General features: G+C 47.0%; 1 pseudogene across 1 annotated transcript; it reads left to right on the forward strand.

Annotated features, from left to right (window-relative positions):
- Window positions 1–408: 408 nt before the first annotated feature.
- LOC144155404 (sulfotransferase ssu-1-like) lies at window positions 409–12,975 on the forward strand (annotated as a pseudogene). The gene is made up of 3 exons (XR_013319571.1): window positions 409–537; window positions 8,349–8,774; window positions 11,639–12,975. The product of XR_013319571.1 is annotated as a sulfotransferase ssu-1-like (transcript).
- The last annotated feature ends 6,746 nt before the right edge of the window (window positions 12,976–19,721 follow it).

The raw sequence follows: 19,721 nt of genomic DNA on the forward strand, positions 1-19,721 counted from the left end.
CACGGTAAAGATCCCCAGGTGGCCAAAATTAATCTGGAGCCCTCCACTACGGCGCGCCTCATCGCCTGCGTTGCGTAGGCGCGTTAAACCCTGCACTCAGTAAATCAGCACTGATAGGCGAGCGACGGGAGAAATTCGCTTCCTGCCAAAGTAAATAGATGGAAAGGAAACAACACTTGCAGCATGAATGTGGCATGTAAGTGTGGCAAGCTGAGTGAATTGGAATGACAATGTTGATTGGAATCAGTGCGACAGAAGACGCAGCGGCCGCCCCTGTGCATTCTTCACTTGTTTTCGTTTCTCTCGCGCTCACACAGAAAACTGGCTTCCGAGCTTATCTCGGTGCACCTCCGCTAGCGATAGTAAAAGAGCAGCCGTGTGCATGCGAATAGCCCTCACGCGCACGACTTCAGGAGTCGCGCATCTTGGCACCCTTGTACTGATACGCGGACGTCATAAAACCGGCGCGAGCGGGCAACTGCAGCTTGACCGTGTCTCACTCAGTGAACGTCTACACACGAGTTGCTTTTACACGGGGTGAGTGCAACGATGTGTTTTGCAATGAAGGCTTGCATATGCGCCGCATGACTAGCATTCCCTGGAGCCTAACAAGCAAGATGGCGGTCGCTGATCCTTAAGTAGGAAGAGCATATGTACCGCTCCTTTCAGAGTCGGCATCACTACGCTAAACTGAGGCATCGCTGAGAAGGTACTTTTCTGGGGGAATATAAGCAGCGGTATATAAAAGTCGTATATAAAGGTACAAAGGGTGTAGGGCCTTTTATTAAATGCTTTCACAAGGGCGGCCGTTATCCCTGCTTTTAAAAATGAAGCGCTACACACCTAGCCCCTTTAAAGCCAGTTTTACCAAAATGCATTGCTGCCAAGGAAGTTTTGCGCGGGCAATATAACGAGTCCTAAATGAAAATATGATGGTCCTAGGTCCTTTCTTGTTCACCTCGTTAAGACGCCATGTGTTCTTATAAACGCTACACACCAAGCCCGTAAATTCGGTTTGACTACTATACAAAGATGCATACGTGGCAAGCCATTTTTGAGGGGCAATACAAGGGATCTTATATGAACATAATTGAAGGCCCTGCATTATTAGCATTTTCTTATGCGAGAAAAGCATTATTCAAGGATCACAGACAGACAGACAGACAGACAGACAGACAGACACGGGTTTCCTAGTTGAGTCCGCATAGAATTGCTTACACATTTAAAAACTATATACTCTATCGACTCGTTTGTGTTGGCAACGGCTGGGTGTTTTACAGCGAAACTGTACAACGCTCCTTGCTTCCGGCTTCCACCGATAGAAAATGCTTTGCGGTAAAGCTGGCTTTCTCGCCAGTGCTTTTTTGTTGTTGTCCTTGTGTCGCCGTTGCTGTTTTTGTTTTTGTTCTTGCTGTTGTCGAAACAGTTCTTTAATTGGAGCCTAGACGTGTGTGTGTGTGTGTGGGGGGGTCTCATTCCAGGAGACCGCGCAGCTCCTAGTGTAACGACTGTATCATTACGCCGACTTTCGTTCACTTGTTAAAGTTCGCGCCACGTGGAGTGGTAAGCACTCGCGAATTCCCGCCCGCTGCCAGTACCCCGGCATCTACGAGATAGTATGGTTACAGAAAATGGCTGCAACTCGTGTCTTACAGGAACTATCCCGAAACAGATTGCATGGCATTCGGCTGCTTAGCCAACTTTATCATTTGCTTGTCGTAATTTGTTAGTTCAACGCGTGGAGTTGTAAACAATTAGTAATTTCAGTCTGCTGCTGCCAACACATCGGCTTCTACGGGATGATATGGTTAAAGAAAACAACTGTATTCGTGTTTCATAAGAACTATCCCAAAACAATCATATGGTGTTGGACTGCAGAAATGACCACATAGCCGTTGGAAGTTGTATTTCAGCAGGCATCATGAATGAATATCAGCAGCAGCTTTAATAGTCGCAAACGTGTCGCGACCGTCAGAACTGCGGGCTCGAGCCAGCCGTTGCACCGCCAAAGGGGCGCCAAAAACCAATGTGTCGCTAAGTGATTTGTGCGCAAGCGGGTTACACCGCATACGCGCACTCGCCGGTATGGTTATCACTTCCTCCGCAGAACTGGTGCAAGGAGGGGAGCGGTTCTTTATTCGCCCCCCCCCTCAATCCCCCTCCCCCTCCCTACAAGAAAAGTTCGCCCCCCCCCCCCAAAAAAAAAAAAAAAACCAATCTCTGGAACCGCTACTGATTGAACTGTGCATTCATTTCCAGCGAGTCGTTAAACCAATGCTATTGGGGGGGGTATGAGAAGTACACAAAAGGCGAGTCTCTCGTGCTCGAAAGGCTGAATATTCCTGTAGAAGGTAGGGTGGGGTGGGGGACGGGGAATTGTGGCTGTCACGTGGGAGACAGGCGACTTTGTGTTGAAGGCACTTGACCGTCAGAGGAATCTGGATTTCATTTGCAAAGCATGCATGCGACGTAGTTGTACGAATCTTTAAACACCAGGCGACATTTTACAGCATAAGGAAGATCTCAAGAATTGGAATTCATACTTCGGCAAACATAGCAATCTAAGAAAGTCAAATGTGGACACTTCCCATACGTGGAGAGAAACGAAGTTTTCAACTACCGCGACAGAAAAAAGAAATAGTGAAGACCAGTGCATGCGTTCCCCGGTATTCAGTCCTGACACAGGTAGCATAAAACTTAAGGTATCAGTAGCAGGCACACGTGATCTACAAGCAGAACGGCCTGTGTGTACCCTTTACGGAAACTCTAAATACCTATATTTCTAGGAACTCTATCTAGACATGTGCTACGCAGCAGCATACAATTTCGATAGGGTGACAATTATTCGTGGCGTCAAACGTTACGTTGGAAACTGCCATTTTTCTAGTGTATCCTGTCTAATTTCATGTCAGGTGTGATATTTTGGTGTTTGTACAAAAGAATCAGATATATCTGAACATCCCTCGAGGAACATGGCTGATAGGGCTCCCTTCTCCCGCTGTACAAACTCCAGCATCGATCTAATTCAAGCTGCTTCTACTTCTAACCAAAGTGAATTTGGCGCTAAATATCTTGGGAGTGTTTTATAAAAAATGAAAGAGTGCTTTTTTTAAATATCAGGCTGAGCCTAAGAGTTTTGTCGTTGGTCCCCCTCCCCCCATTTCCATAGACTTTAAATTGGGTGCAGAGCGGTTGTTATGGTGCCAACGGGGACATTAAAACTACCATTTTTTTGTTACTTTCTCACTTATTGTAACCGTAAAAGAATAATTTGTCTTTTATGAAAACATACATAATTTATACAAATCTGAGGGAAGTCGCTATCCCTAGAGTAGGTCGTAATGAGCCGCGCGGATAGGGCTCATCTCTCGCGCTGTACGCGCTCTCCAGGAACAAAATGATGCAATAAGTCCTTGACTATAATGCAAGTACACGTAAATGCCTACGTCTGTGGAGTATCTGAGAAAATTCGAAGATGTCTTTTTTTTATATTAGCTACTGAAATTTCCGTTTTTCAGCATTTCCTTCCAAATTTCGTGCCAATTGTACCTTAGACGTACAGTACACAATTATAATATTGGGTGCGTTTGTTTAGAACCGCAAGGAGCACGCATGAGTAAAATTTAAAGGTTATAACTTAAGTACTTAGTGATATTTAGGCTCAAAGTTCAAACAAAATTCCGCTGTGAGCTGGATTTGACCTTTTATTGCGAGAACTTTATATTCTTTACAGCCGCAAAACTTTCTTAGATAAATGTAAGCCAGGCGTGAATTGAGCATAAAATTTATGAATCGCCCCTTATAAATATTTTCGTAGCTAGACGTCGCTAAAGTTGGCGGAGGTGCACGGGCATGTAGCGGCGGGTGTCCGCCTTGTCGCGCTCCAAAAATTTTTTGCAGTTAGACAAGAATTTTCCCTGGGAAAATATTACTGAATCTCGACTTTTGAATAATCAGCAAAGGATATTAAACAATTCAAGCAAATTGATGCGGCGGTCGACAAGCCATGCTTTGTTCGATAACGGCGTTGATTTCGTTTATATTTCATATATGCGGCCCATTTTTGTTGATATAGTCATTAATAATGTTTAATAAATTTGACGGGGAGAGGTGGGCCTTGTATGGTAGAAAAAGATTTAAAGTTGGTTTCAAAGTATTACACACGTTGCTTGTTCCTTTGTTTTGAAGAAGTCAAATTTTCAGTGAAACTTCGGGCGAATGTTTAGCGGTGGACTGCTCGCTACTGTTGCGACCGGGCGGGGGCACCCGATCCGAGCTCCGTGGCCTCCGACATACGAGTGGTAGCGTGTATGATGCGAGCGGCCAGCCGCTGTTACAGCCGTGAAGAAGTCCAGAAGCCGTAGGCTAACGTAACTGTTTACTTCATAGCGAGAGGTGAGCCGAAGCCAAAGAACAATGCCCCGACGGGCGAGGTTACAATACAGGACTCGAGCAGAGTGACAACATCGATTCGCTGCTCTAACAGGAATAGTTTACAGCGCTTGGGAGCTCTATTTATACCCGAAAGCGGTAACGGTCAAACGCCAACACGCTGGAACACGCACTACACTCTTTCCAGAGTTCGTAAGCTGTTCATAGCCTCGGGCACGTTGAGTCCGAGAGAGGGGAGAGAGGAGGACTCCGTTGCGATCACCGGGGCCTGCCTCTGTGTCCTTGAAGAGCGTGGAGACGAGCCGTGCAGGCAGCCGCCGAAGTTCAGCCGCCGCAGGCAGCCGCCGAATGCGCAGAGAGCGAAGCGTCTGACGAGGCTTTGTCGCAACTTGTTGCCGACATGATTGCGCCTGTTTTCGAAGGAGCACGAGTGGCTTCGCCGCACAACCGAGGAGTGATGCGGGGAAGTACTGCGGCGCTGGCCCATTCGTAACAGCTTCTCCGCCGGGGGTCCGAGATCCCGATGGATAAGGGTCTGCAACCGTTGTCCGGAGGGATGCTGTCGAAGTGAAGTGTTCGGCAGACGCTCGACTCCAGGCCTTGGCTGTACGACACCGTGCTGGAGCTTCACCGGGCGGGTCACTGGACGAGTAGTGGCTCCCCAAGAACGTCTCTGGCTTGGTCAGGCAAGCAACAGAACAACACAGGAAGACACAACCGCATCGCCGGCAAGTGCGAAGACAAATCAACACTGAAGATCTACCAGGCTTTTAGTTGCGAAAAGTACGCGAATAACTAACTACTCTAGTTATATTTTTGCCCAGCAGTACTTTAGACACGTGAACAAACCTGAAAGGTGACATTTCGCGTGATTGGAAATGTCCCACACAACAAAAAATGCAATCGTAAAGGGCGAAACCTGCTCCAGGAAAAACAATGAAATTGAGAAAGTCAGGCGTCTACAGGCCATTTCTCGCGCTAAGAGCTGCGATTCGAGCTCTCATCATTGCTCCGAGTTTTCCCCTTCTTGTATCGCACTTTAGGTGCGCCCGTTCTCTGAAAGAGACTGCTGCGACCGCGTGAAAAGACACCGGTCGTCTTGTTCGACAAAGGTCGAGCGCGCGGAGGAGCGAACGAGATTTTCCAACGTTCAAACGAGAGGCGCGCACTCCTTTTTGGAGGCGGCGTCCTCCTGGCGCGATGCGAGCTCACGGCTTTGCCGCTTCGCGTGCCTGCACTGAAACACGCGCCGCAAGTACCCGCGGAAGTTTTCGCTATCTCCTCGTTGCTCGCCTTCTTACGAACGCGTTCGGCAAGCAAACGCCGGAACGCGTTTACGTTCTCTGCTCTAGGCTGGTCGGTTCCCGACTTCGGCTCAGCCGCAGTCGACACCGCAACCTCAACTAGCTCCGCCGATGTTGGCCTATCATCGGGAGCATCAGCTTGGAGTGAAAAGGGCACGACGTGCTCATTAGGCACCTGGTAGCTTTGAGCAGTCACTACCTCGTTGTCCCTAGCGCTTTCGGCGACAGCCTCAGCAAGCGAACACCGAAGCGTGTTTTCGTTCTGTTTTGCGGCTGTCAAGGCTACGCTAGATCCAAGCTGCCCTGTCTCAACAGACGGCTCAGCCGCCCGCGACACCTGAATCTCTACGAGCTCGGCTGGCTGTTGCTCGAGGTCAGCTACCTGAGCTGTTGGCAGGACGGAATCGGCTTGCTCAGTGGCGAGATCGTCATGACTCCCAGCTGAGCTGTGCAAACCGCTCGCTGCTTCGACTGCAGGCTTTGCCACCACATCGCTCGTTTCTGTGCTACCGTCCGAAGGAACAACCTCCGTTTCAGCGGACTCGTGTTGTCTTTCGGTAGCCCCATGGTTTACGCACTCCAGCGAAACCTCGCTATCTCGCGAAATGTTTATGTTCAGACCGGTAGCCATTTCCATGGCCTCCCGCGAATTTGAACCGTCCGAACACTCCGCCGAGATCTCCAAAACAAACGCCGACACATTATCGCACTCAGTGGACACGCACTGCCCTCTGCCGCCTCTGCCGACAGTCTGAGCTAATGCGCCTTCGTTATCTCTCTCAGCAACCTTGACGCACTTCTGGACCGCAACCGTCGCCTCCGACTCGCGCTCCCGAGCGTCTGCTACTGGCAGCGCTGGCATAGTGCTTTCCTCGACAACGAGGTCTTTTTCGAGCAACAATTCAAACTCCGGCTTCACTTCTTCCTGCTCGAGTTGAATTACGTGCTCTATTTTCTTGTTCTCCCGTTGGAGTCTCTCTCCCTCGAGCTCCTTTCTTTCCTCTTCAAGGCGCTCGAGCTCGAGGTCGTACCATCGCATCAATTCCTCGTGCTTGAGCTTGCGTTCCTGCTCTTGTTTCTGCCACTCGAACTCCTCACGCTGGCGCTCAGCCTCAGCCTCTGCCTCGGCGGCCTGACGTTTCGCGGTCTCCCTGCCATTGATCAGCTCAATGCATTCCGACAGCTCCTCATCGTCAGCCCCGACAGCGAGTATAGCCTGTATCAGCTCTGGCTTTCTCAGCGCGTCCGTAACATCCAAGCGCAACTCTTTTGCAAGCTCCAACAACTGCGGTTTTTTCAACGCCTTCAAATTCATGGCCGGTCTAGAGTACTGCTTTCCCACTGCTCCAAAAATGTTTTGCGCGAATAACCCACGCGACAAAAACACGCCCTACCAGCTATCCTCAGCAGCCTGGTAAAACTCAGTGAAGAAAAGTCCCGCACTCACCCTTGACCGCCGTGAATTCTGCGAAGTCCGAAGCCGCCTTGACGTCCGTGGTGTTGGGTCTCGCACCGCTGGCCTCAGGTGTTACGAAGTTGCCATCCGACCGCTGCCAACCAGTTGTTGCGACCGTGAAGGCCGACTGCAGCCGGGAAGACGTCCAGAGCTGCTAGGCCAACGTAACTGTTTACTTCATAGCGAGAGGTGAGCCGAAGCCAAAGAACAATGCCCCGACGGGCGAGGTTACTATTCAGGGCTCGAACAGAGCGACAACATCGATTCGCTGCTCTAACAGGAATGAGTTACAACGCTTGGGCAGCTCTATTTATACCCAAAAGCGATAACGGTCAAAACGCCAACACGCTGGAACACGCACCGAACGTCACAAACACACGAAACGCTCTTTCCAGAGTTCGTAAGCCGTTCATAGCCTCGGCACGCGTTGAGTCCGAGAGAGGGGAGAGAGGAGGACTCCGTTGCGATCTACGGGGCCTCTGTGTCCTTGAAGAGCGTGGAGACGAGCCACGCCGCCAGCCGCCGAAGTTTTGCCGAGAGCAAAGCGTCTGACGCGGCTTTGTCGCAACTTGCCACCGACATGATTGCGCCTGTTTTCGAAGGCGCACGAGTGGCTTCGCCGCACAGCCGAGGAGTGATGCGGGGAAGTACTGCGGCGCTGGCCCATTCGTAACACTACCCTAAATTGTAAAAAAGGCGAATGGGAGGCTTAGCGCAAAAAAGGCGAGGACGATGGCAGACGAGACTCGTCTGCCACTGTCCTCGTCTTTTTGGCACTAAGCGTCCCATTCAGTATATACCAACTAGCCCAACAGCATGTTTTGTTGATGTAAAAAAGCCATACAGCAGCCGACCAATTTTTCGGACCTGGAGGGGAACTAAAAATATTCCGAATAAGAGAGAAGTCCAAAAAACCCGCCAGTCGCAAAAATGAATTTTCTTTTATTTAAATAGGGCTGAAGAAGGCGTGAATGGTTCCTTGCCTTAAATTTAAGGCAATTTAAGAAACTTTACTTGCAAGCTGCATAGCTTTATAAGATCAAAGTTCTAACGGGAATGGGTAAAGTAAATGCGAAGGTGGTTTCTTCCTTTGCCAAGGATAGCCGTTTGTCGTGGTGTCACGACGCTTTCGAGGCTCCTCTCCTTTGAGACCAGCTCAGTTCGCATTCGAATTCGAGATTGCTTGGTTACTTCAGAGGGACCATTTGCGGAGAACTCGGTTTGAAGCCTTCTGTCAGCCCTGGAGAGAGGCCGTCCACCCGAGCCCGGAAGCGTCAACGGGGGGCCATGGCCAGTCCCAGGCTACCCAAGTACGTGCGCATCGAGGGGCTTCGGCTCACCAGCGAGTTCAGCCCGGAGCTGGTTCGGCAGGCGCTAGAGTTCGTGCCCCGCGAGGGTGACGTGGTGCTCGTCACGTACCCGAAGTGCGGCACGCACTGGGTCCAGCAGATCCTGCAGCTGATCGTGAGCGGGGGCCGCTCGGCGGGCAACTTCTTCGAATGGCTGGCCAGGACGCCGCTCATCGAGCTGCTCGGTACGCGCATCCTGGAGGGCGCTCTGGCGCCCCGGCTGCTGAAGACGCACCTGCCGCTCTGCAGGCTGGCACTGCGGGACGAGGCCAAGTACGTAATCCGCGGGGGCAGTCGCTGGACTCCAAAGTGCTGGCTAATACGGGTACTATCCGTGTCGGTCCGTCTCTCTCTCTCTCTCTCTCTCTCTCTCTCTCTCTCTCTCTCTCTCTCTCTCTCTCTCTCTCTCTCTCTCTCTCTCTCTCTCTCTCTCTCTCTCTCTCTCTCTCTCTCTCTCTCTCTCTCTCTCTCTCTCTCTATATATATATATATATATATATATATATATATATATATATATATGGTGTGCAAACCAATTCCCCCCTCCCTCTCTCTCTCCTCTCTCTCTCTCTCTCTCTCTCTCTCTCTATATATATATATATATATATATATATATATATATATATATATATATATATATATATATATATATATATATATATATATATAGAGAGAGAGAGAGAGAGAGAGAGAGAGAGAGAGAGAGAGAGAGGGAGGGAGGAAGGGAGGGAGGGAGGCGGGGGGAATTGGTTTGCACACCAGCCATAATCACTGCACTGAATTTTATAAACTATGTGCACAGCCCGAAAGGCGCAAGTCAATTAATCCACGGTGGATAAGAATTCGGTACCCGAAGTGCGTTGGAACTACTTTATTTTAGTAATTGTTAAACCGTCTGCCCTCCTCACAGCTTCGGCAGCACTGCTCAAAGTTCGGGAAACGGAGCTTAGCCAGCTCAGATAAAAATGCTTTCCATGCTCTATAGGTGTCCGTCCGGGCAGTGAACTGTTTTAGGAGCCAATTCTCTTCTTTTCGTAACATTGTTACTGTTTAAAGGAGCCATGAGGACAAAACACAAGTTCGGTTCATTCGAAAGATTGCCTCGATAGAATCATACTGACACCACCTTTAACGCACACTTCGCTCAAATAAGCTACATAGCTAGGAAAAAACGGAATGGTCTTGCGACCCACTAGCTCATTTCCCGCAACAGAACCTATGATGTCACATGAGCTCAGCTGTGCGATTGGGTGAGGACGGAAAAAGTAAACGCAAATTAGGCACGGCTTATAGGCTTTCCGAACGAATTATTTGCGCTTAAGTGTAATGCATATTCATTTTACAGCAGTAAGAATGGTTCGGTAAAAAATGAAAGTTACAAAAACGCACGTAAGCATAGAAGTACCGATGCGCACTGCTGTTGGTACTGGGCGCGCTATGCTTGTTTTAGCTGCACAGCACTCCGCCGCTTTGAAGTTGTTTTACAGGACACTGGCCGATTGGCGTAAGCGGGGTTGTCTTACGTGACCCTGTTTGTCGAGGATGCCCAAGGTTTAATGAGACGATCACTTTTTACAGTAACAAAAACAAGCCAGGTGCAAATACGCTCAAAAACAAAGCAACGGCGGACAACGGTTTGTGGATGACTATAGCAGCGATATCTGGGAGGGCTGACGGACAGCAAGGCCGCAAACCCGAATGACGCAGTGGAAGTTCGCTTGAATACACGCGCTTCTGACGTAATTTGTGACTACAAAAACCTACGATTTGGCGGGAGAATCAAAATTTTAACCTAAATTGATCAATTTCTTAGTGAATACGGCATCATTTTCTGCCGGACAAGCACCGGGGGCGCTATAAAACGCGAAATCTTTCGAATAAAACAAACTTGTATACTGTCTTCATGGCTCCTTTAAACGAGTCGCTACCGAAGCTTATCATCTCCACTTTATTTTTCTAATTTTCAATTTTATATGCCAATGATAGCGACCTCCAGTATTTTTTTTAGTATTGGTTTACTGGTATCGATTTATTTTTGGCATCTTTCGTCGATCTAGGTTTTGCTCAATTACGTTGACGCTTCGTGGACCGTTCATTAACTTGTTCTCCACGTGACCCGAACCATCGATGCGCCTCTCAGCACAGAGATAACCTCAGGGACGTATCCGTCTTAAGCTCCCCTTGTGAGCTACGCTGGTAGATTCCTGCGTCTTGCGCCACCCATGTCAACAATGAAGACTGCCAGAACGTTGGCCGTCGCAGCTGCGTAGTGAAGGACACCCGGCCACATTGCCACGTCTTGCCTGCTTTGGGTGTACAGTTTGAAAAGCATTTTTGTTTGCTTCATTCGTAAACTTGTGATGCAAGCATCCTGATGCACCCCTGATGCATCCTGGTGCAAGCTATCCCTTTTTTCTAATTACTTTTTTTTTTGAGGAAGAAACATAGGTAAATCTAGGCTAGCAACTTTCCCAACTACTAGCATTGGTGATAAAGTCCATACATGTCAACGTTCTTTAGCGAAAGGTGATTCCTACAGCTATTCCTTCATTCCCAGAATAAGCAAAGACTGGAACTGCCTTTCCGCTTCCACCACGTCCCTCACCGACCCTGCAAAGTTCGAACTTTCCATTTTGCAACAATTGTAACATTTAGCTGACTTTTTTGCTGTATAACCCCCCCCCCCCTCATTTCTGTAAATCCTTCAGGCATGGGAAGTATATTCAAATAAATAAATAAATAAATAAATAAATAAATAAATAAATAAATAAATAAATAAATAAATAAATAAATAAATAAATAAATAAATAAATAAATAAATAAATAAATAAATAAATAAATAAATAAATAAATAAATAAATAAATAAATAAATAAATAAATAAATAAATAAATAAATAAATAAATAAATAAATAAATAAATAAATAAACAAAACCTGGGTACAATTGAGGCAAAGAATAAGTACACAACAAAGATTAGCCGTCGATTAAACTATACCAACACACTACAGTCATGGTAGACCATCGACATGGCGCTTTATCTAAATTTTCACACGAGATTCGAATCATATGCAACTACATCCGATAACCTTTGAGGACGCGTTTGGGGAACCCGTGGCCCACAGCGCGTGGTATGCAGGTACGTTTACGTGGCCCGGAACCCGTGGGACTGCTGCAAGTCTTTCTACCACCACACGAGGACGTTCCCTCCGGCGGACTTCCACGACGGCAGCTTCGACGACTTCCTTGAGCTGTTCGTCAGCGGTCAGACCGACCACGGGGACCTTCTTCGACCACGTGCTGCCCTGGTACTCACTTAGGGCACGACACAACGTGCTCTTCATAACGTACGAGCAGCTTGCCAAGCAGCCACGTGACACTGTGCTCGATATAGCGCGCTTTTTGGGCCCCAGTTACGGGAAGGCGCTGCTCGACGACCCAGAGCTCTTCCAAGCGGTGCTGGACAAGAGCAGTGCGGACTTCATGAGGAAGCAGTTTGTGTACGACCCGGCCATACAGAGGAGGATACTCGAAAGCGACCCCAGCGCCTTTCCGAAGGAAATAAAGACACTAGTTGAGAAAGTGTTCGCTGTTCCCGGTAGGGAGGCGAATACGGTGAACTTTGTGCGTAAAGGAGTCGTCGGAGACTCGAAGGCCTTCTTCACGCGAGAACAGCTGCAAAGGATGAAGCTTTTTATTGAGCAGAAAACTCGTGATTCCGACATCATGAAACTGTGGTCGGAGGAAGAACCTAGCCAGCTGTAAGAAGCAAAATTTCACTTGCGTTGCCATACTTGACGTTATAGCGTTCAATGTCCTCCAATGCTTTCAAAAACATTGAAGGACTCTGCTACCATTGATGCTCCGACAATGTAGTTGGTAGTGACCAGAATCAAAAACAGTCCGTCGCGATGGTTTGATTCTGGACTGCTACCAACTATCTCAACTTTTTGTCCTACTGGAGACCGAAAAAAGCCATGAACGCTAACGTGGATGGCTGTTTTTAATCATATACTGGTATTGTTACCGCTCAGCTATTGTCAGTATATATGGTCAGTGCTCGTCCTGTGTACACTTCTTCGATGTCCGTATGGTTTCCGCCTGTTTTTCCTCAAGGTACTCGAAAGATCACTATGAAAGATCAGACTCGTGATGGGCCCGAACCTAGTTTAGGCGGTACTTTTGAGTTGCCGCTAAAGTACGGCCGTCCCACTCTCCGACAGAGTCCTGGACTGATCTCACTCTAGTCTGCTGCATTATAATGCCCATACAATTGGTTTCGCCTGACACGAGAAAGATCTGTGGTGGCGGAAAACCTTCAGCGGAGACCAGGAGATTGACTGACCCATCGCGTAATCTACTAATCATAGTGCTGAAGCACTATGATTAGTACATTGTCGTTGAGCCTGCTTAATGATGTAAGCAGTGACTTACATATAAACAAACACTTGCATTGTGAACTGAACACATCCTGATTTTTTTCCCCATATTTACGACTTTTTTTTTGTCAATTTCCATCGCACCGAGCAATCCGCGAGCAGTCCGCGAGCGCTTTCGAGCTAGACTGAGCACGTGAACACTCCCATAAAAAAAGGGAGCGAGACGCCATATCTGGGCATATGGCTATCTGATTTTAGAGAGAACACACAGAAAATAAAGCTTTGCTCAGTGACCCTCTTTACTTACAAAGTGTAGTCAAGTCCCGATAATTCTCCGCAGCAGTGGTTCAGTGGTTAGAGTGCCGGGAGACCCATGTTCAATCCCGGTAGCAGGTGCCACATTTAAGTAGAGGCGAAATACAAGAACGCGCATTTGCTGCGCGGTACCAGTGCACGTTAAAGAGCCTCGGGTGGTTATTCGCAGCCCTCCTACTGCATTTTCATAGCCAGGGTCGTTTTGTGGCATTAAACCCCATAGCCTGAACCAAACCAGTCCTGAAATGTTTGCAATGATACATGCGTTTAAGTGGAATCGTGGAACTGAAAAGCGGAAGCGCTCAGTTGTCGTACGCAGATACTTCACAACGCGCCGCAGCCAGTGAAGTGCGCTTTCCCGCAACGCGGTAGCGGCGCGCCAAGGCGCTACGAAGCCCCGCCTCCAAGCCCCTGTGCGCCTGCGCCGCTTAGCTTCGATGCGCGGCCGCGGCTTGGGCGCTGGCGGTGCGCGGAGCACTACCAAGAGTGGACGCCCCTGTACTTGAAAGGGTACCCCTCATTCCGCCGCTAAATAGAAAGAAATGGTTTTTTGTTAGGTCTTGATTAAGGTTAGGTTTAAGTTAGGCCCGTCTTGATACTTTTGATATGAGGCATGAAGTTGTAGCTCACAAATATCTTGCTTCAAAAATATTCCGCACATGGTGCCACCCATTGCTTGAACTGTTTTGGTTGTACAAATTAGGTGTTTTACATGATATGTCTTTGACCTGAGATAGGTCTCAGATTGGCCAGTCAGGAATGTTCCTCAAGGCGCAACGCTATGAGTAGGATCATTGCAATATGGCTTCCACTGTGCTCCGTGCGTGTGTCTGCCATGGTTTGGCAAAGGAGGGTTGTTCTAAAATAAGCTAGCGGTATCATGAAGGCAAGGCGTTTTCTGCGATATCTGGCCGCGGGGAGTATGTTTTACTGAAAATGTAATTGACCTCTCTAATCGAGAGATTTCTGCCCTTTCAAAGCATGTAACGCATGCGCCGATATAACAGCCTCGACATTCGCCGAGGCCTTTCAACTCATGAATGCAGCCTGTATTACTTTCAAGTAAGCTTAAATTGTTAGTTGAACTTCTTCATGTCCGTTGTTCTTTTAATTTTTTCTTTGCACTCCCGTTCTTATCCACGGTGCTCTTCATTATAATAACGATTCACATAGCATCACACCAAAGCACTGGCGCTTGATTGTTTGTTTGGTTCAACTTGAGGAGAGCATCCGGCATCCGCGTTTGAAGTCAGTCGTTCCTTCTACCTTCTTGCAATGCTCTAGCTAGAGTACCTGCCTAGGTGAAGCGAGACCTGAGATCATTTATTCGGGCATATACATATACTGACGAGCACTTACGTTAAGCCTACATTCAGCGCTATATCGTTACCAGAACGTTCCCGCCAAACATTTGGCTCTGTGTAAAAAAAATTTGTTTTCTGCGGATGTTTTGCAGTAGGAAACGGGAACCCGCTCGGCTCCGCAACTATTCAAAAAGCCGCTCTGCAGGCGCGGTCGATGTTGTTGCTGTTTGGCTGCGGCAGATGTCGCCACAACGTTTGGCTGAAAGAGGTGCTGCCTTGTGTGTGTGGAGCGGCATAACCTACGCACACGGGCAACTCGTGTACGAAATAAAAAAAGAAGAAGACGAAAGCGAAGGGGAGAGAGAGGACAGTAACAAAAAACCTCCTGCCCGAAGCGCTGATTGATTTCATTCTGTGTTGATTAAACTCCGCTCTGCAATCGACGCGACAAAAGATGATCGGCACACTCTTAAAAGACCCCGGAGGTCGTCTTCACCACAGTGCTTCAGAATGATCAATTCAAGTGACCTGGTGTGCGAATTCGTTAAATGAGGAAGTCCAACATACGATTTGTCTGAAAACAGTGCATACACGCAGGGACAACACGAAAGGCGTGAACGGCGTTTTGCATTGCGCAATGTCCCAGCGCAGATGCCCTTTATTACTCAAATTGAATGCTCGACGAGCGCCCGACGAATGCCCGACGGATGCCACTTCATTCGTCGGATTTGCACACTAGGCCACTTCATTGCCCATTCTGGAGCATTATGGTGAAGACCTTAGAGTGGATATTTAGAAATTATACACCCTCCTTACGTTTTGTTAAAAAGATAAAATTAGCATTTCTAGAAAAGTTCACTGAAGTGAAATTGCGCTGAATTTAGCGGTATGGGGGGTTATTTATCAAAAAATAATTTTAAAATTCTTTTTTATTATGGGTGCGTTTTTATATAGGGTCCAATGCCAAATTCGAAATATCGAACTTGAATATACCCCGTATTTCCCCCTTTTTGAAACTCCTCCCGCTGATTTTAATGTAGCAGTGTGGAAGTTTAGCGGCAAAGTCGGGCATATATATTTAACAAGAACATTTTGCACATCACGGCTCGTAATAGGTGAATAAATGCCCTCCTCCCTCTTTTCCTCTCTTTGACTCCTACTAAAGAAACGAATATCACCAAGCACCAGGCCGGCCACCCTGACGTCCCGATTAGCTTTGCTCAGTTTCTTCTTTCAACTGCGCCCGCCTGATAGCGGGTGAAAGGAGGCCACCTATGGTAGTCGCTGCGGCGACGTAATCGAAGTAGGCTGGTCTGCTTGTGTCCGTCGGGACTCCATGCGCAATGAAGGAAAACTATCACAGATGGGATTAAACCGCAGAAATCTTACGCGTATGACGAGTGACGAGTGGTTGGTCTTTAAAGTCCGGCCTTCGCTGTTAGCAGCCCCCAAGGCCACAGCCCACCACTACACATCAACGTCACGTGGAAAAATACAAGGTCAAGTACATCTGCAGAAGTGTTGCAAGTTGGGCAAGTTGGAAATGCATCTTGGGTGGAACCAGCGCAGACAATACGGGACGCAGAGAAGAGCACACAGGACAGGCGCTGGTCTAACAACTCAGCTGGTTCCATCCAAGATCGAGTACAATTACCTCTTCCTCTGCCCTCCTCAACCGAAGAAGACTGAACATCAATCAATCAATCAATCAATCAATCAATCAATCAATCAATCAATCAATCAATCAATCAATCAATCAATCAATCAATCAATCAATTTTATTCGACAACTGCAATTCATACAGGTGTCAGGTGGCAGACAAAAAGCCTCCGATACGCGGCTCTGATGCGCCCCCTACTGGTAGCACATTGCTGCGTCATGTAGAGAGATAGAAAGAGAGGGATTAGGAAAGAGAGAGACAGAAAAAAAGAAATAAAAACACGCAAACGACAGCAACAATTGTTTCAAAGTGGTTCTTATATAATGTTTATAACAAGCGAATGCGGCAATGTACTACTGGAGCATTGCACAATTGTCCCAACACATTTTGTACATAATTCTAATCAGGTGAATAGAAAATTATAATGCACTATAACACATCGAAAAACTGCACGATCAGAAATACAGGGGACGTTTCTCCAGGTAACAGTGAGGTTCCTACGATCAAATTCAGACCGAATTTAATAACGATGGTAACGTGTAGCTCAACATCTGGGTACCATAATTAGTGCTATCCAGATGGGCATCGTGTAATAGACTAGCTATAAACACTGACAAGACTAAAGATGTTGTATTCCGAGCAAAAAACAAACAGGTGCACCAAAATCAAACTCTTTTTCTAAACGGGTCTCCCATTCAAATAGTAAGTACCGTATTTAGTCGCGTAATGGGCGCCCTCGCGTAATGTACGCACCCCCGACTTTAGTCGTCAAAATTAGGTTTCTTTTTTTCCCCGCGTAATAAACGCGACCTCTACATTTCAACCCTCCAGTCCCACGAAAAACCGTACTGTAACTTCCCCGCTTCACTCGCTCCCGCTGATTAGCGCGCATGCAACTTGGAGCCATCTCTCGGAGTAAAAACGAACAATGTGGCGTGGCGTCGTGGGACAGCCAATCACAATGACGCTCAGTTGGCTCACTCCGCTGAGCGTCTAGCCCATTTTTTTTCGTGATAGTATTGTTACTTAATTGCTTTTCTGGTCGTCTTGCAACTTTCAGTCGGCGATGGGCCGCAATGTTAGTTACATGGCCAGTTTAAGTTAAAGGCTCTGGAGTACGCAGACGAAGTGAAGCCTTGACAAACGAAGACAAGTGGAGTTCAATAAAAACGCTGTTTGGTGACCAATTGTGCACGCGTATATTTACTGCAAAAGATGTGTTATCTAATGCATTATTTTTTATTTTTTCGTTGGGGTCTTCTTTCGTCACTCTGAAAAAGTTTCTGAAAAATTACCCCGCATAATAAACGCACCCCCAACTTTGCTTCTGTTTTAAACGAAAAATAGAAAAATAGTTCGTTCATTACGCGAGTAAATGCGGTAGTTCAAAGACTCTAGGAATAATATTTTCTGAAAATATGCTTTGGGACTTACGTACAGGTCAAGTCGTTACTAAACTATCGCGGGTCACAGGGGCACTTTAATGTCCCCGAGACTTACTTCCAATGAAAACTACACTCTTAATATATAAATCGCTGTTCTTACCTTAAATTGAAGGCTGTCGTATTGTATTACTCAATAAATCTAGAAATATCCCCCTGAAACCACAATGTTCATGCTTCTTTAAGAGAGTGGTGTGCGCGCCCTTTCACGCCCAACCGCGCTGCTATCACGCACCTGTTACGCCGAGACCGCGACGGAGCGAATGGGCTGACTACGACGCATGCGCGCGCCAGCTGCTGTTGAGAGAGAGGAGGATAATAAGAAACATCTTAACCGTCGTCTCTGACCATCCCGTGCGTCCTTTGATGGTCTCTGCAAGGAGCTAATTACAGAAAGAAATAGAGGTACGAGTGGCCAAGTTATTATGACTAGATTATTAAGTAAAAATGTCCATGCACGCGCTACGAGAGATCCGGAGTTCTGGTCGGTCTCTCTTAACAAAACCATTTACGGAGACAATATGCTACGAAGCAAAATACCGGTATTGCTAAACAGTCTTCACAGGCTAGGGAAGGAGATACATTACCAGTTAAACACGCGTTTGAGCTCTTCCTTAATAGTTACGTATTTTGAACTTCCTACTATTTCCTTGTGTCATACTCCTGATTTGATTGAATAAATATTGTGTTTACTGGAAGATTGATATCGATGTAAAAGCATGAAGAGTTGTATTGGTGTGTTTTGTATTTGTATGTGGGTGTATGTACTTGATACACTTCTTACTCGCGTTCATACGGATACATGTGAATTTTGGCGTGCATGCCAAGTTGCTCTTACCTTTGCATACGTATTTGACATATCTGTGCGTAACTATGTATGTATACAATGTTGAAAAATTGGTAACATATTCTTTTGTCCGTGGTTGACAACAAAATGCTGTTGTATGTGCTGTGCTCATTGTTGCCCATGTTACACGGGGCGGGGGCGTCGTCAAGCTGCCGTTGGGTGGCTCTTTCTCCTGCCTCCTCGTGTACCAAAAGCATGAAATAAATGAAATAAATGAAAAAAAGTACGTGCGTGAGGTATGTCCCAAGTTTCATTATGGCGGGCCTCATAACGGGGATGGTTTCGAGTTAGGTTAGATAGTTTCGGAATGGAAGTGCTGTTATGTTTTATTTTAAGAATGTATCGCTTCGTAAGTATATGTAGGTATATAAATCCGGAGCAGTGCGAATACCCAGTTTTTGGAAAAGCGGTTCTGTGCGCGCATCATACTATGGATTGCAGATAGCGCGCACGGCTTTCTTTTGCAATAAGTATAGTTCATTAGACATAGCACTATTTCTCCACACCGCATTGCATGCTCATCACGTCAGACATTTAGCCATTTATAATTACCATTTGGCAACGGAATTTGAGATATCTACTCAATAAATCTAGAAATATCCCCCTGAAACCACAATGTTCATGCTTCTTTAAGAGAAGGGTGTGGTTTAGGCGGCCAATGTTTTGCTAAAATCCACAAAGACGGCCAGTGTTAGCAGTTTATTTTCAATAGCCTGGAGATTATTTCTTTTGTGTTAAAAGCGCGCATGAATTCCGTGGAAAGGCCTGTTCTAAAACCAAACTGTGATCCTGTTATTAGTTATGCTTCCCGCAAAACAGTCATTCGGTCATATATTAGCTTTTCAAGTCCTCTTGAAAAAACCAACCGGAAGTATCGATATTGGGCTATAGTTAGATAAGCGGTTCCAATGACCCCTCTTGAAGATGACGCTTACTTTCGCTGGTTGCATGCCTTTTGAAAATACGCCCTGTGAGAAGCAAAGGTTAAACACATGTACAATCACAGGGAAAATTATATCCAGTGTGTATTTGACTGGTCGTATCTGCATGTCATTTGCATCAGTCCCTGCTGTTCCGAAAACTGAAAAAAAGGTGCGATAGATTTCGTCATTCCTTGTTGGGGACAAAAATGAGTTGGCGCAGTTTTGGGCCGGCATGTAGTCTAACGCATGCAAGTCATGAGCACTTTTATCGAGGCACGCAAAAAAATTATTAAGGGCGTTGGCAAGCGGTGCGCCAGATGTCAACGTTCCGTTCAAGATTAGCTCCTGTTTA

This window comes from Haemaphysalis longicornis, unplaced genomic scaffold, assembly GCF_048455015.1.
Source record: "Haemaphysalis longicornis isolate Haplotype H1 unplaced genomic scaffold, Haemaphysalis longicornis Haplotype H1 scaffold_1, whole genome shotgun sequence".
NCBI lineage: Eukaryota > Metazoa > Arthropoda > Arachnida > Ixodida > Ixodidae > Haemaphysalis > Haemaphysalis longicornis.